The sequence below is a fragment of the Passer domesticus genome, chromosome 12, assembly GCF_036417665.1.
Source record: "Passer domesticus isolate bPasDom1 chromosome 12, bPasDom1.hap1, whole genome shotgun sequence".
Lineage (NCBI taxonomy): Eukaryota > Metazoa > Chordata > Aves > Passeriformes > Passeridae > Passer > Passer domesticus.
The window spans coordinates 647100-663855 of NC_087485.1; the positions used below are offsets into that span (position 1 = coordinate 647100).

Consider the following 16756-nt stretch of genomic DNA (forward strand, 5'->3'; position numbering starts at 1 on the left):
AACGTGCAAAGAGCCGGAGGAACAGACAGGGAAATGTATGGCAGCTGCCTTGGCACAGCTGCTCCATGCTGGGCACTAACTGGCAGCCCAGCACGCCCCGGGAGCAGCAGCAGCCGCTGGGGTCGAAGGGAGCAGGCAGCAGCAGGAGCAGCGCCCAGGGCAGTGCCAGTGCCAGAGCAGTGCCCTGCTGGCCGGGCTGGGCTGGGCTGGGCTGGGCTGGGCTGAGCAGTGCCCTGCTGGCTGGGCTGGGCAGGGCTGGGCTGGGCTGGGCCGGGCTGGGCTGGGCTGGGCTGGGCTGGGCTGAGCAGTGCCCTGCTGGCTGGGCTGGGCTGGGCTCTGCTGGGCTGGGCAGGGCTGGGCTGGGCTGGGCTGGCTGGGCTGGGCTGGGCCGGGCCGGGCTGGGCTGGGCAGGGCTGGGCTGGGCAGGGCTGGGCAGGGCTGGGCTGGGCTGGGCAGGGCTGGGCTCTGCTGGGCTGGGCTGGGCTGGGCAGGGCTGGGCTGGGCTGGGCTCTGCTGGGCTGGGCAGGGCTGGGCTGGGCTGGGCTGGCTGGGCTGGGCTGGGCCGGGCCGGGCTGGGCTGGGCTGGGCTGGCCTGGGCTGGGCTCTGCTGGGCTGGGCAGGGCTGGGCTGGGCTGGGCTGGGCTGGGCTGGGCTGGGCAGGGCTGGGCTGGGCTGGGCTGGGCTGGGCATGCTGCACCCCGGGCACAGGGCCTGCCTGCCCCGGTGGCCCCAGCGTGGCCGTGGGGACGTGCCAGCAGCCGGGCCCGTGGTGTCCCCTGCAAACCCGACCGGCGCGCTCTGAAATGCTTCAGTGTTGGATTCTTCCTCTTGACAGGGAGCAGGGCTCCACTGAAAGCTCATTTAATAAAAATAATGCAATGCAAATGAACCTGAATCAGAAAAATTAGATTGATGGAAGTAGCTCGGTCGCTGTAATTACACAAGGTGTATTATTTCTTAAATTCTCTTTGCATTAAACATATACCATACATTTATCAAACATAATTAGCAGTTTAGGTGACAAGGATTTGATTTTTCTTTTGCAACAAAAAATCCTTCTACATGGGTATATACATCTGAAACGTAATACGAACGTTTCTACACTATCATTGTTTGCTCCTCAAAGAGCATAAAATCCAAGAGTCAGAGGGCAAATACTGTGTGGAACTTACAAAGCCGAGGATGAGGAAGATGGCCAGGTCAGCCTTCTGTGGATTTCATGAGCATAAAACAAAATTAAATCAGTCCCAGCTTTTAGGGCTGTTAGTCAAATAAATCATATTTGAAATCAAAATAATTGATGATACCCCAGATTTCCCTTATAATCAATCTTTACTTTTTCAATCATCTAAATAAATTGATGACAAAACAGCAAGAGAAATAGAAGATGCAGAAGAAAGTTGACAAAGTTGAATTTCCAACACAACTAAGATAATCAAGTTTTTCCCTCTCTCAGTGTTTCTTGGGAGTTTTGGACTAATGGGGGGCTTTGTTTAGGTTTTGGGTTGTCTGGGGTATTTTTTAAACAGTTTCACAGAAAATAACTGTATCAAAATAATGGCAGAAAGCACTTTCATTTTTTTCTCTTCAAATCCCCATGGACTACGTGGGGACCTCAAGTCAAAAACCTTCACTTTAGAACAATAAATAAATAAACCCGCTAAACCCTTCCCAAGGCTGGTCAACTGTAGCATAAGTAATGCAAGAGGCTGAGAGATGCCAGATAAATTTGATTACTATAAAAGATGGGAATATGTTTCTTTCCTCAGAGAATTCACAAAAAGGGGTCAAAAACAAAGCAGCACTGAAAGCCAACAACTTCATTTTGCCAGCAACTCAAGGCGAAAATACAATACAATTCCACGGGAACGTTTTATCACATCGGCGCAGACACCTCCTAATCTTCTATTTCTGAAAAAGGAAAATAGCAAAGATAGAGTCCAGGCAAAATGGGGCTCTTCTTTCTTTTCTGGAAAAGGCACTCTGATTAGTATATCAATTTAGCAAAGAGTTCAAGAACTGCTTTCCTCTTTCACCTGCTACCAGTGTCATAGAGGCTCTAACACATTTCAGTTGGGGGAAAAAAAGTAATCTTGCACTTCTTGTTATTCTTCCAATTTGTCAGATTACCAAATCATTTATCTCAAATGCATTCAGGAGCACCATCAGGAGAAATGACCCATCGTCCTTTCCTTGTTAAAGGAAAACAAAGTCCTGACTCAGTGTTAATTGTTCCAGCCCTGAGTAATGGTGAGATCCCCCTGCATTGTTCCCCGACTAAGAGACAGTCCTGATCTCACATTTTTCCTCTGTAAATAGATGAGCTCCTGCCAGCTGCTGTTACCACGGCACCAGTATTTTACAAACCTCTCTGGAATTACTTTTTCCTTCACATGTCTGAGAGTGGCACTTGATTTTTTCACAACCACACCGTGTTGGTGGCACAGTTGTACCACAGGCAGCTCCTGGCCCCTCCTCCCAAGAAAACACTACCCTTCCAGCCAGGGAAAGCCATTCTTACTTGACTCTGTTTGACTTCACCTTATCTTCATCACTTCTTCAAAGTCATCCAGTTCTTCCTATTTAACATCCCAAACTCTTGCATGTCCTAGCATTGGTTCTTCAGCCCAGTTCCAGTAAAGCACAGGTAACTTATACAGAAGAGTTGTAAATAATATGTATAAAAGAAGGCTGATCATTCATATCACAAGAGCTTCTAAACAGCCTGATAAATTCACTTTAGGCACACAAACTTCTTGCATGACACTTCTTACAAACAATCTGCTGCAAAAAAGCATTTTCCACGGGCTGACAGTGCCAGTTGCTCTGCAGGACTCAAGAAAGAACAGCTTGTGGCACTTTTTTGTGGGTATATGTTTCAGAGACTAAATCCACACGCAAATTTCATCAAAACCCATTCAGATTCAGTATTAAATGCTTTGCAGTAATAAGAGTCCTTTACTGTGTCAAACAATTTCAGCAGAAAAAAAATTACTATCTGGTTTATTCATGCTATTGCTTCTTATTTTGTCATGGTCTACTACATAATTGCCCTGCAAACATCACATAACTCCTTATTTTGTTTTTTCCATAGTATATGCATTCCAAACCCCTCCATTTAAAGTAAAGCAAAGTCTAGTTAATATTTGTAATAATACGTACAAAACACTGCCTACAGTAAATGATCACAAAGGCAGCACCTTCATTTTCAGCTTCAAGGCCAGAAGATGTCCATGGCCTGGAAGGAGGAGCCGTTTCCTCACAAGAACTACCATCAAACACCTTACAAAGCTGCCTAGCCCAGAGCCAGGACAGCACACAGAAGAGCGGCTAGGAGCAGCCGGGGCCAGGGGCTGGGGTCCTGGAGCACAGCGGGACGCTGCTTGGGGAGCCCTGGGGCAGGAGGGCTGAGCAGCTGGGGCGGTGTGAGCCAGCACCCGGCACTCCAGGCTTTGTGCACCAGCTCCCTGCCTGGGCACTGCTCTGACAGGACATTCAGCCGCACGGATCCGCCAGGCAATTCAGAAAACCCCGACACTGAACGAAGGAAACAATACTGGGGAAGTAAGAAAAGGGCAACACTGACTATCATGGCAACAACAAATCAGCTGCTGCCTTTAAAAGCCATCTATATGCTGCTCTCTTATCTTTTTTCTTTCTAACCACTGAAAAGCTTGCTTGCATCAGCACAGCACAACAGCAGAGCTGGAAGGAAGTCTGTGCTTTTAGAGAGCAGAAACACAACGTGGATATGCAAAAAAAACCCCACCAAACAAAAAAAAACAACCAAAAAAACCCTGCAAAAACAAAACAACCAAAAAAAAAAAAAAAGAAAACAAAGAAAGAAAAAGAAAAAACCACCAAAGCAGGATTTATGAAAGTGTTCTCAATTTCTTCAGACACTGTTTTCTCCTTTCTAAAGAACCTGATAGCATAATATAATAACTATTTCTCTTCCACTATTGTTTTCAATAATAACATAAAAAATCCTGACCACCAGCAATTTAAAAACACAACAAAGTTCTCTGATAAGAGATTTAAATATGCAAAGACTACATAGAAAGGGAGCTGAAAGGGCAGTTCTAGAAGATCTATAAAACTAAAATGCAAAAGTGTATGCAGTAACCTGTGCACACATTGCTTAAACTCTCAAATCTCCATTTGCAGACTGGCACAGATATATCAAACTCAATTGCCAGGAAATAGAGATGTTTGACTAACCAGGATGATGCTGCTTTGGATCCTTGTGTGTCTGTTATAACTGAAACCACCTTATTTTCCCCTACAGGAGCCACATCATGAAATGCAGGAGGACGGTTCGGGTGACTAAGCTGGAAACAGAGAATGTTCTGTCTCATTGCTGCCCTGCAGCTCCTGCTGTGTATCAGCCACACAAATCCATCCTTCCCCCCAGCCCTGCACTCCTGCCTTCCCAGCTCCACTCCACTCCAGCTCCTAAACCCACTCCACCTCTCAGACAAACCACTGGGCTCCCGATCGTGAATCCCATCATTCAACTTTTAAAACTCTCACTTTAGGGCAGTTCAAAGCATCCTCAGCAGCCCCCTCAGACCCGCATGGCATTCTGTAAAGCAGTGCTGCCCAGGCTCAGAAACCACGCAAAGCCAGGAAACTGCCTCAGGATATTTATTGATGCACCGTCTTGAAAGATTTTTCTAATGAATTTTGTTGCTGTGAAAGACTTCTGCCCTTCAAAAGCAGAGGAGTTTTATAAAAAAATTAAAAGTTGACATTTCTGAAACACTATTAGAAAACCTCTAACAACCTGGTCTAGGGGAAGGCGTTCCCATGGCAGTGGGGAACGAGATGAATTTTGAGGCTCCTCCCAACCCAAAGCACCCTGTGAGTCTCTGCAATAGCCTCTGCAGCAGAGATTTCACAGACATCAATGGCTCTGCTCGTCCTGTGCATCAGACAGGAATTTTTCATTTCATACATCATTTAAAACTTACTGCAGAGATTCCACACACCTGCCTACAAGCACCTTCTTCTTTCCCTGCCCCCTCCAATTCAGGGTACTTTGGCCAAAAGTGAACACGCAAGTAGACTGCCATAACACTAACAGCAGAGAAGCAAAGCAACACTTAGCACTAGATAATGAAGAGAAAGATCTCCTACTCTCAAATAATACTGCATCTTCTATTTGAAGGCATCAAAATAAAATTGCACTTATTACACCATCAGCAAACTTACCCCAAACATCCCATAGCAAGCAACTAGCATTAGCACACAGGCGTTTCAGTATTTTTAAACACAGATTTGCATTTATATCACATTTTCAGAAATCCTCTCCCAGGACAGAGTAAGAGTGTGGACAAAACCTTCTCTTCCAAAACCACTTGTTCAGACCTCCGTACTCTGGAGCCATTGACACAGACAGATCTCTGATTGCTGCAGCTGCCCAGATAAAATTATAAAGATCACAATTATTGCTACATTTATTATTTCTGGAGGAGACCTTAAATGCTCAAATACAGAGATAAGTTCTGAAAATACAGACTGCCACAATCTACATGCAAAGACTTCAACTCGCACTGTGGCTACAATTCACAAATCTCCAGACTGAGAGCTGAAAATCAGACAGCTTTCACCTAAAACTCATTGAAATCAAGCTAAAAATTCAGTGTAGAAATCCAGAGCTAGAGGTTTACTCACCATTTATGAAGGACTTCTGGACCATAGCATCAGGACACTCACTGCCTGGGTGTTCATTCAGTAATTCCTCTTCTCATTCAGGATAAATCCAGAAAGTAGCTGGCACAAAGAAATGGAAAACATACATTTAGCTGGGATTGGATGAGAACAGACAGAATTTTGTCTTGTCCATATGACTAACAAAAAATCTTCTATAACATCCTTCTTTTCAGTCAACACCAAAACATTTCTGTAAGCACTGGGGAAAAAACTTTGATTTAAAGCAAATTAAAAGACAAGGTACAATGATTACCTAAATATTCCTAATACTTTTAACATGCTGGAACACATGTGAGTTTCAAAGTGTGGTAAGTCATAGCACTCAAATGTTCTTGAGTCAGGAGAATTTTTGGCGTAGCACAGCATGGGAACACAAGGAATGTTACAAAATCTAAGACCACTCAATGACAGTTTCTGGAAAGCTTCCCAAATTACTTGTCCCCAGCAACCACCCACACAACGAGAGATGCTACTAACCACGAAAGAACACACACAAAGGGTTCTCCAGCTCCACCGGTGCAGGCAGTGTGTGAACGTGCCCGTGTGTGCTCCCAGCTCAGGCCCCGCAGGGCCAGGCCAGGGCAGAGGTGCCCAGGCTGGCAGCGGGGGCTCTGGGCACCCCCAGCCCTGCTGTGGCTGCCAGAGGCGAGGCAGGGCAGGGACAGGCACTGCTCCCTGGCACAGCTCCCACAGGCTCTCCTGCACCCACCCGTCACACGCCACAAAGTACAGATCCATAGCTCTAAACTGTTCCACTTCATCATGAACTTCTCAACTCACCAATCAATACAGTATTGAGCAATAAACAACAAGCCAGAAATATTCTTGAACAGAAAAACCAAGCCCACTCTTATTCAGAATTGTGAATTGTGCAGCTCACACGTTTTCCAACATAAGTTCAGGAAATAAAAATCTCATTAAAGCTTTAGCCAAAATTTCTAATTCATCAAAGGACCATGTTTTGAATACCAATGAATTTCATGAAAAAGACGCGCTTTTTTTTCCTTGTCTGCATGTCTGTAAAATCTCTCTCAGGTTACAAAACCAAATCTGATGACACTGAAAGTCTTTCAGGAACAAAGACAGATGAGTAAAACAACCACCAGATCTCTTTAATTCCATGCAAAAGTGTCAACAGCAAAATCACTGCATCTCTGCCATAGCAGAATATTAAATAGTTCATTAATATCCATTTTCCCTTCTTCTCTTTTCAGAGGCTACTAAAATTGTTTCTGTTTGATTTTACATGAGTGAAACTCCTCCCAAATGAAACAGGTACAAGGATCTTGAAAGAACACTCAAGTGCACATCACTCAAGCCCTTGGCAGGCCCTATCTCTGCGAAACAACAATAGCATCCCACTAATAACAATGACTTGCTTAACTATTCATTTTGGTAAATAATGGAACTGAAAATTATCTAGTGATGGATTTACACTTTTACAATGCATCTCGGGGATGAAAATGAATAGGGACAGAGAAATTATGTGTGTTACAATGGCTGACACCTCAACTTCAGATCCTGCCTCGCTCACAGAACAACTCCAGCTGGAAAATGTGGGACTGCAGTTTGTAGCATCTTACCTTTGTCTAGTTCTACTGTGAGACATCCTATATACATTATTTGTATTACAGAAGCACTTACAGATGCCAGTTAAAACCAAACACAGCTGTAGTAGGCAGAAATAGTAAGAAAATTACAATAGGTGCCATACCCATTTTAATCCCAACTGCAATAAATAACCCATTGCTCATATTTCTTCTTTTATCAGTTACCACAGAATTTAACATATTAGGATTTCTATTTGAGGGAGCACTAACAGAATAGCCTAGGCAGCCTTTGCAGCCCTTTTTTATTTGAAAATCATATTGATATTTCCAGTGGAGGTCCAGAGGGACAAAGCCTGGGGACACAAGGCTCACTCTCCTTCATCACTTTTCTTGAGAAGCCCATGGAACTCCAAGACCAGGTGGACCATCAGGTGAAAAATCAGAGTATTTGGAGGCATTTGGAAGCTGACAAAGGCAACAACTTTTCTGGAAGCAATGGCAAACACTAAGTGTCTCTTTAAAAAGTTAAAGATTACTTTGTGTTTAAGTTAACAAATGGCAAGTGTTTACCTGTGACTATTAGTTCTCTCCTAGGGAGTTTATTATAAACAGTATTTCAAACACAGGACTTTAAGAGACAATGTATAAATATTTTAAATGGTAAAATATAGGTGCTGGCTTTTTTCTGTACTATGTCCAGAAAATTTGCACAAACACATCAAATTCTCCACCTAGGGAATTTACTTTATTGTTAAGTTTGCATTTAAAACAAATGTACATGACCTATTTTGGGGCTAATATAACTAAAAGGAGCCTATTTGTTGTTTATTATTTATAGAAGATTCACTTCAGATTAGGCCTTTTGCGGACGTGTGTATCTGTGTGGCATCACAAAGCATCTCCAGATCTCCCCAGCACTAAAACACACGAGGAAATGACAAGTTAGGATGTATCCAGTACACAGAGTGTTTTATAAAAGCCAAGATTAAAAGCTGGTTTTTCCCTCCTCAGAAAGGCCACATGAAAGAGCTGCTACCCTGGGTAATGCATTGACCTTCTGGGGCTGATAATGACAAGTTCAAGTTCCTGGAGTTGGGGAAGATGTGGAACTAAAGTAAGTGCACTCAAGCAACGAGTCCATCTGCTCTGTTAGAATCCCACTCACAAACCAGCCCCATGCAAAGAAAGAGGAAAACAGTTTAATTTCTTTTATTTATGTAACACAGGAGTTTTTCTACACCATCAGCATGGCTCAAAACTGCTTCTTAGAGGCTTCAATCTAAGGCACTGATTGTTTATTTCCATTTTAATAGAAAACTTGAAATTATTTCATATGAAAGGTGTCAAATTTATGAAAACAGAGATGCAAAATTGCTGTTCATGTCTAAAATTTTGCATTTTCAGTCTTTTCTTGTAAATGGAGAAAGAGTAAAACATGGTAAAATCATATCTATTCTTTAAGAGATAAAACATCGTTGTTAAAACTTCTAGAAAATCAGAAATGCATTTTTATACAACAACCAAGAAAAGCCAGAGTTGACCCAAAGCCCCCACTGTGGCCAGTCATTACTTTTGTTTTGTGGGTGACAGTGCCCGGAGCTCTTCGGGCAGAGTAAAATCCTGCAGGCAGGACTGAGGCACGGAAAAGCAGCTCAGCAGCTCCAGTACCCACACAGCTGGCACTGCTAACGCTGCGCTGCAGGATGTGCTGCTGCTGCCCACACACCACTGCGTGGTAGCACATTCTGCACTTTCAAATATTTATATTTCAAATTACACAGAGATATTACAACCTTTACATCTTTGTTTAAGTTATATAAGACAAAAAAATAAAGGCTAAAACAAATGCTATGACTCCAGTTGGTGTAAATCAACATGTACATCATCAGGTTTTAATCATCAGCTCATGCCAAATGGTTTACATTGAAAGATTCCTGCCAGGACGGGCTGTGAGCGCAAAGGGAATAAAATCATTCCACAATAAAATCAGTTTCAAATTTTGCTCTGAAACAGTATTTCTAATTTCTTCCTCCTCGTCCCCAATTCAATCTCATCTCAGAAACATTAATTTATCTAGAAAGAGAAATTAATCACAGGCATCTCTAAAGTCCTGGGTGATTTCAGTCCAGTCAGTTTTCAGACTTTTGCCTCTCCTTAGAAAGCACGGTGATATTAAATACAAAACCTCCCACACTGAAAGAACACTAACACTTCTGAAACAAGATCTCGAGCCGAAGTTAAGAAATTGCTATAATTAAACTTGTCCAGGAAGACAGATTAAGGTCAAATATGTCTATTAATTTTGGGTATCCAGTCTAAGCCACCTTAGACTCGATGTTTTTCCTTTGAAGCGCAGCGTTTCCCCGGCGCTCCTCCAGCCGCAGGCGGGCCCAGGCGGGTGCGGTGCCGGCACAGCCCTGGGGCGCTCCCGGCGCTGCGGCCCCGGCCGGCCGCGCTCGGCACTCCGCTCCCTGCCGTGCCCGCTGCCTGCCGGGGGGCTGGATGTGCCCCGTGCCCGCTGCCTGCCCGGGGGCTGGATGTGCCCCGTGCCCGCTGCCTGCCCGGGGGCTGGATGTGCCCCGTGCCCGCTCCCTGCCCCAGGAGCTGGATGTGCCCCGTGCCCGCTCCCTGCCCCAGGAGCTGGATGTGCCCCGTGCCCGCTGCCTGCCCCAGGAGCTGGATGTGCCCCGTGCCCGCTGCCTGCCCGGGGGCTGGATGTGCCCCGTGCCCGCTCCCTGCCCCAGGAGCTGGATGTGCCCCGTGCCCGCTGCCTGCCCCAGGAGCTGGATGTGCCCCGTGCCCGCTCCCTGCCCGGGGGCTGGATGTGCCCCGTGCCCGCTGCCTGGCCCGGATCCCACTGCCAGGGATCCAGGGGCAGCCACAGCGTCTCTGGGCACCTGTGCCAGGGCCTGCCCACCCTGCCAGGGAAGGATCCCTCCCTCTCTCCCATCCTCCCTGCCCTCTGGCAGTGCCAGCCATCCCTCAGGCCCTGCGAGCAGGGACACGAGGCTGCGAAGCCACAAACGCTGAAGCGAGGGCAGCGTCCGGCCCGGCCGCGCTCAGCGCTGAGCCGGGCAACGACCCCGCAGCCCGCGCTGTCCCCGGGCCGGGCAGTGACCCCTGTGCCTGGCAGGGTCCCCGGGCCGGGCGGTGACCCCTGTGCCAGGCAGGGTCCCCGGGCCGGGCGGTGACCCCTGTGCCAGGCAGGGTCCCCGCACCCCGCGCTGTCCCCGCACCCCGCGCTGTCCCCGCACCCCGCGCTGTCCCGCAGCAGCGGCGCGCTCGGGGCCCTGGGGACGCCCCGCGCTCCCCTCGTTGTCTCCGCGACCTTCTCGCTTTGAACAAAGGCGCCGCTCCCGCATCCCGCGCCCCACACAAAGGAGCCAAACACGGCACCGCCACCGAGGCCAGCCAGGGGTTAAAAACAGAGACCACAAACAAATGTGTCCGTAATCAACACTTACCGCAAGCAACGCTCACAAAACTACAAGAAAAAGAATAATTGTCTGCAAATAGCAGAAAAAACGTTTTCTTCTTTAGGGTGAAACATCCCTCTTCTCAAGAATGTCATAACCTTGTCTATTTCAGGTTAGCTTGGAAAACAGAAAAGGCTACCCTGAGCTTTATTTTTAATTTGACACATCAAAAAATGAAATACTCCTCTGAAAATCCGAGAGCCTGTGGCATAAGTTCTTCATTTAGATAAATTCTAAAGTAGCTGTTATTTACCCAGAAACCAAAGAACAATCTGTGTTATTAAGATTTTTTTTTTCCAATACATAACATTATCTCTTAACATTCCCAAATATTCATTATAGAAACACACAGCCTTTAAAAAGCTGATTGTTTTTTCATTAAATTTGGATACTTGGGAGGATTCTGTGCACAAGTTAAATAAACACATACCGGGCTAATTTTCAAGTGAATGTTTAAAAGACAAATAGTATCAGTCATGACAAAGGCAGGTGCTCTCTGTCTCGGCGCTGGTTTCTCCTCAGCCCCTCGGGGAGCCCACCCTTCCTCTCCCAGCCCTGCTGGACGTGCAGGGAGCTCCTGAGCTCCCAGCCACTCTCTCAGAGGGAAGGCAAGAGAATTTTGCTGGTTCAAGATCTTTCCTTCTTTTGAACTTCCATATCTGGTATTTTTAAGTCACATCCTCCTTCCCATCTTTCTGTAACATGGAAAATGTTACACATTGTCCAGACACAATTTCAACAATTTCATTTATATCAGAGGGTGCTTATTAGTGCATTTATTTCAACTAGATACTTATTTGCATTCAAAGTTACTGCAAAAGAATTTAAGTACCAGAAGATTAATACAGTGCCTTAATCTGAGCATAGTAAAATCCAGGAGCTGAGTTTAGAGCATAGAAGCCTATGCTCTAAACTTACCTGTTGACTTTCTACAGCCATACACAAAAATCAAGTAATTACAAAAAAAAAAAAAAAAAAAAAAAAAAAGGATATTTTTATAGCCTGAGCCAGACTGTTCCTACCATTTGCAGGAGCAACTGCTGAGTTTACACAAGAAAATAGTATTTTAAAACAAAGTCTGAGCCTACATCCCTTCCTTAAAGTAATTTTTAATGCAAATTAGTCCTTCCTAAGCTAAGTGTGGTTTAACCCAAGCCAGAACTGTTGGCACTGTGCAAACCAGTCCAGCAGAGTTTTACTGCCAGAGGAGATCGGGTCAGAGATGGCTCCTGGTGTCAGATCAGTCACTGACTGCCTCAATTACCTTTGGCAAACCATTTAACCTTTCTGTATTAATGGTTTCCTGCCAGTAGAACAGTTCTTCATCATGCTCAGGAGGAGTTTAGCCCGTTAATTAATAAAAATAACTATAAAAATACTCTTTTTTTAATTCCAGGAGCTCTCTGTTCTGCAGAATAATACTGAAACTCCAAACTCCCCTGCACATTAGGTAGAAATGAGCTATTTCTAGGTAAGTGGGTGCTATTTCAGAGCAGATTTTCAGCATCCACACTCTAATGGCTTCAGAAATTATGAAGAACAAGGCTCAGGGTTTTCTTGCAGCTCGTGACTAACAACAACAAAAACCAACTGCAGTTTGTCCTGAACTGACAACTTGCATGGTTTAGAACACTCCCCTAAGTTTTAATGAGCTAAATGAGTTTAAAAGGTATCTGTTGTGAAAATGGCCTTGATCTGAAACCTTCCATGCCTTGTTCCAGCCTGAGCAAACTCGAGAGTCTGGAAAGCAGCCCTGCAAAGGGAGTTTCGAAGGGAACAGTGGCAGCACGCAGCTCCACTGCAGCATCCTGCCGGGGACCACTGCAATACAGTCTATTCCAGAATCATTTTTCTTTTTATTATTTCATTAAGTTGTATCTCACTAAAGTTCCTCCTAGGATCTCTCTACAGCACCAAATTTTTCATTGAGAAAACTATAAATCATAGGCCTAAATTACAATTTAATTATAAACGCCTTCCCTTCTAATGCTGCCTGGGACCTTTTACCCTCCTACATAATTCTAAAAAATGACCCCTGTCATAATTTCCTTCACTAGAATAATATGCAGAGATCTAATCCTGAATCCTGCTGTCTTATAATTTAATATAAGAGGTAATTATTATTCAAAAGATAATGTTGCAGATATTGAAAATATTCTGAAGTTTAAGTCTAAAAAAAACCTTCCCTTGGTATGTAAAAGCCTCTTATTTGACTCTTGTGAGAAAGGAAATAAATAAAAAGGTTTTAAGACTTTATGCAAAATGTTAGAAATAGTATTTGTAGCTGAGATTTGTCAACTGTAATTTCTATAACCCTTGAACTACAGAGAAAACACTCACATGCAGCAAAAGCAGGAAGGCACCAGACCATTTATTATTGATCTCTGCTTTTTGCCATGGGTTAGACAGACGGCTCTGGACTGCTGATATCCAGCTGAAAAATACACTTTAGGTGGCTCCACATTTTGGAACACAAGGAAGTCTAAGGCAAGCCAAAGTCAAAGGAAAACCAAAGCAAACAAACAAAACCCACCATCATGAAACCACCTTCTTACTTCTCAGATTTTATTTTAAATTGATCACATCAAAGGCACAGTTCCATTTATCCAAAACACTCCTGTGAAGAAGTTAATTATAATAAAACCTTAAGGAATTTGGTTTTTTAGTACATTTTAATACTAGGAATTAGTACATTTTCCCCAAGTTAGAAAAGCAAGGAGTAACACCATTATGTCAGTTCATCTTGCACAAGAGACGTGGATTTAATCTCAGCCCAGGAACGTGGCTGTTACTGCCTGTTCCCTCTACATAGGAAGGCTTTGACCTTAAAGCCCTTTTTTCTAAAACTGGGATTCATCAATAAAAATGTGTTTTCTTTCAAGTTAACTCTTAGGGTATGCAGGAATATCTACCAAAGAGGGGAACTGAGTGCAGCTGGAGCAGGACAAGGTGAGGATGAACACAAGGAAAGAGAATTAACAGTAATAATTCAAGTATAGTAGAGGGAAATTCACAAAACTGGAATGTTTTTCCTGTTTCAAATTCAGGGAGCAAGCCCCATTTTTTTCAGGTAAAAGAGATATCAAATGAGCTTTATTGCTTTTAACCATATCCAGCTCCATCGGTGAGAACAAATAAAATCCCCTAACTGACACATTCAACATCCTGAAGAGGGAGAGGCCAGGGAGGTTATCAGAAAATGGGGTTCACAAGAGGTAATTATAGCCTGTGCTCACCCTGCTTAGGTAAGGCAGAACATCACGATACAGCTCCATAAAAATCAAACTATATAATGCAGAGGCACCAGTTTACTGCTCTCTTTGGTTTTGCTTTGGGAGCAGTTCATTTAAGACATAATAAATTGAAGGTTTTTTTCTCCTGTCCCTCCATAAATCCAGGGACAGTGCAAATGAGGAGGTGCTCATTACGGACAAAGGAAAGGGGCTCCCCAGACAGTGACACGAGCTGGGAGCACTGAAGCTCTCATTAAAGGGAGCCCTCTGCTTTTTTGTAATAAGGAATATTACTTAATAGCACTCCAAGCATGGTTCACTTCATACTGCTGAAGTGAGCTTTTGGGGGGCAGTGAAGGGGAAAAGAGGGAGCATCCACAGTACCACAAACATCATAAAAACAGAGATGGAGTTTTGCCTGTAACACATTAATAATAAGTAAGGAAGTGTCACTGACTGCCTCTAACTGAATGGCTTCATGCAACACACGGATTCAAGGATCCTGGGGGGATTCATGGAAGGCGTTAGACTTTACTCCTAAATAAACAAACAAAAGCAGACTGGAGGGACACAGGTAGAAAATAATTTCAGTTCTCAAAGCAGAAGGATAACAAAAGGTTTGAAGCCACCACCAGGGCAATTGGCCAAGAAACCACGACTATAAACACATTACCACATCACAGAATTCCCTAAGAAGACCTTGTGGTTGTCCCTACAGAATTTCATTCTGGTTTTGCCAAACCATCACTCCCACCTGTCAGATTACTTTCAGTTGTGCAGCTATGGCTGAATGTACTCACTAGCTCAGCTTTCTGTTGTCTGAAAGCTCAGTAAATATTTCCAACTCTGTGATTCAACTCATTAAAGCAAACTCTGCACTAGGATAGTTTGCATTTGATAAAAAGATCCCATTTATGTAATTATTCTGATTCTGGGTCTGGATCATTCCCAATAATTGCTACATTAGGTGTCCAACACTTCCACTGTCACTGATTACTCTTAGTTTTAATTGCCCACTAAACTCAAAACTTGCTGCCCTCTTGCCTGTGATGGCCCAAGCAGTTTTAGCTTGGCCTTCTGTCTTCCTCTGACACACCCACTCTACATTCCAGCAAGCATTTAAGTTTTTTTACACGACTGGTATATGGGGGACTAACAATATTGTCACTTTTCTCCTGTCTGTAACTGGAGGCCACAACAAAGAGAGAAAAATCAAGCCCAAGCTTGCAGTCATTGCTGATGGCAGCACTTATTCACGGTCCAAGAACATCCATTCCTCCAACTTTGCAGCAGTACTTTTGCAAATGGAACCCAGCCCCAGCACATTCTCTCTCCCATTTAATAGGCTTCTTTAAGAGCACGTTTACTTAGTCCTCATCAAACACGGGTAATTGACAGCTCTCCACCCCCAGCATCCCCACTCCGAGAAGGCCGTTTCCCCAGGAGCCGCCTCAACCAACCTCAAACACTTTATTACTGGTCAATTTGGGTTTCCTGCCCACTGTAAGTGGCAGTGCTGAGGGTCTCTAACTCTCTCTTGTCTCGCTAATCAATATAAGCAGTCACTTCCACGGCGTTTCCCTGCTACTCAGCAAGAAGGACGAGAGAGTGCCACGGGTTGTAAATAGCAGAACAGCCTCAGTGGTACATCAGGAAGTTAAACTTCAGAAACAGGAGCCTGCTTTTATTTCGGACTTTTGGGCTTCTTTTGGGATTTTCTCTGTTTTGATTCTTTCCAGGCAGAGCAAAGCACTGCACTTGGTTTTATGCTATTCCCACTAAGAGCCTCCACGGTGGGGAGGGTCATAGTTATCCTCCCAGGAACAAAACTTCTCTGGCAGCAGCACGTGGCTGGAGACAGCACCAAGAAATTCTATAAAGTGCCAACCACAGCTTTACAGTCACCGCATTATGGGTATGAGAAAGTTAGGATTAAACAATTATTGCCTGGAACTAAGGCAGTAAAATTTGTTTATGAGGTAAATTTTAACAAGAAACAAACAGTTAGTGTTGTTTATAAGCAAACTCGAGCTGTAAAATCCAGGGAATGCTTTGTAAATGCCCGTCCATGGGCCAGGTGAGGTCCTGGAGGGAAGCTCCCTGCTGCTTGCAGCTGGCTCTCACACACACAGTGTGACCAGCTCCAGGTGACATCAGAGCCAGTGGCTTTGCCCAAGGACAGCAGGGAAAAACCTTCACTTGCTGCAGAAGGTGTTTCTTCTCACAGGTCTTCCCTTCCATTGCATGGAACGACCTCCTTGTCCTGTCCATACCCAAAACAGCCACAATGACTGCTCATAGCATTCTGGCATTCTTCAGGTTGGAAAAGGCTTCTGAGCTCAAATCCAACCATTAATGCACCGCTGCCAAGGCCACTGCTAAACCATGTCCTTGCCAAGAGATAGAGAAGTCCATGATCCAGCAGCAAGTAAGTCAAGCAGAGTCTGCTCGAGGTCCCTCTGGCGTAGAGCAGAGTGCTTGGATCCAGTCCTAAATGCAGTGCAGTCTGGTTTCCCACTGCCACCTCCTTTAAGAGGAATTGCCCACATTTTTACTCAGCACTGCAACGTACTCTGTTTTAATGAAATTATTTCATCAGGCTGAGCCCCAGGAGGACTCTAGGGTCCCCCTGCAGTGCAGCATGACCGCACCATTAACGCCAGCACAACGAGGAGCAGCCTCTCAAAGCTGACTCCTGCAGCAGGGCAGCAGAGAGGGAGCAGCCACACTTCCACAGCCCAGCACAGGATGGCCCAGGGATGCTGCCCATGTGGAAGCTAAA

The 16756-nt window shown here is 44.8% G+C and overlaps 1 protein-coding gene across 3 annotated transcripts in view; it reads right to left on the reverse strand.

The window, feature by feature from the left end:
* ZFHX3 (zinc finger homeobox 3) overlaps nucleotides 1–16756 on the reverse strand; it is a 435802-nt gene that overhangs the window by 306447 nt on the left and 112599 nt on the right. For all 3 annotated transcript variants that reach the window (XM_064386182.1, XM_064386181.1, XM_064386180.1), the window contains exon 3: nucleotides 5677–5775. The gene's annotated coding sequence lies outside the window, so the exon portion shown is untranslated. The remainder of the gene's footprint in view (nucleotides 1–5676; nucleotides 5776–16756) is intronic.